This window comes from Lampris incognitus, chromosome 8, assembly GCF_029633865.1.
Source record: "Lampris incognitus isolate fLamInc1 chromosome 8, fLamInc1.hap2, whole genome shotgun sequence".
NCBI classification, from domain to species: Eukaryota; Metazoa; Chordata; class Actinopteri; order Lampriformes; family Lampridae; genus Lampris; species Lampris incognitus.
The window spans coordinates 59,840,816-59,842,127 of NC_079218.1; positions in this window are offsets into that span (position 1 = coordinate 59,840,816).

The window sequence follows — 1,312 nt, forward strand, 5'->3', positions numbered from 1 at the left end:
GCCCCGTGTCTATAACTATAACACAATAACACAACCTCCCCACCCCGCTGCCCCGTGTCTATAACTATAACACAATAACACAACCTCCCCACCCCGCTGCCCCGTGTGCGTAACTGTAACACAATAACACAACCTCCCCACCCCGCTGCCCCGTGTCTATAACTATAACACAATAACACAACCTCCCCACACCGCTGCCCCGTGTCTATAACTATAACACAATAACACAACCTCCCCACCCCGCTGCCCCGTGTGTGTAACTGTAACACAATAACACAATAACACAACCTCCCCACCCCGCTGCCCCGTGTCTATAACTGTAACACAATAACACAACCTCCCCACCCTGCTGCCCCGTGTGTGTAACTGCAACACAATAACACAACCTCCCCACCCCCGCTGCCCCGTGTGCGTAACTGTAACACAACAACACAATAACACAACCTCCCACCCCGCTGCCCCGTGTCTATAACTATAACACAATAACACAACCTCCCCACCCCGCTGCCCCGTGTCTATAACTATAACACAATAACACCAATAACACAACCTCCCCACCCCGCTGCCCCGTGTCTATAACTATAACACAATAACACAATAACACAACCTCCCCACCCCGCTGCCCCGTGTCTATAACTATAACACAATAACACAACCTCCCCACCCCCCGCTGCCCCCGTGTCTATAACTATAACACCAATAACACAATAACACAACCTCCCCACCCCCGCTGCCCCGTGTGTGTAACTGTAACACACAACACAATAACACAACCTCCCACCCCGCTGCGCCGTGTCTATAACTATAACACAATAACACCAACCTCCCCACACCGCTGCCCCGTGTCTATAACTATAACACAATAACACAATAACACAACCTCCCCACCCCCGCTGCCCCGTGTCTATAACTATAACACAACAACACAATAAACACAACCTCCCCACCCCCGCTGCCCCGTGTGTGTAACTGTAACACAATAACACAACCTCCCCACACCGCTGCACCGTGTGTGTAACTATAACACCCTCACACAACTGCTTTACATAAGCTCACAGTCACAACCCTGCTACAACCTGCAGACTGCACACACAGAGACTCACACACAGACTGCACACACAGGGACTCATGCACAGGGACTCATGCACAGGGACTCACACACAGAGACTCACACACAGAAGGACTGCACACACAGGGACTCACACACAGAGACTCACACACACAGACTGCACACACAGGGACTCACACACAGAGTCTCACACACACAGACTGGCACACACAGGGACTCACACACACAGACTCACACACACAG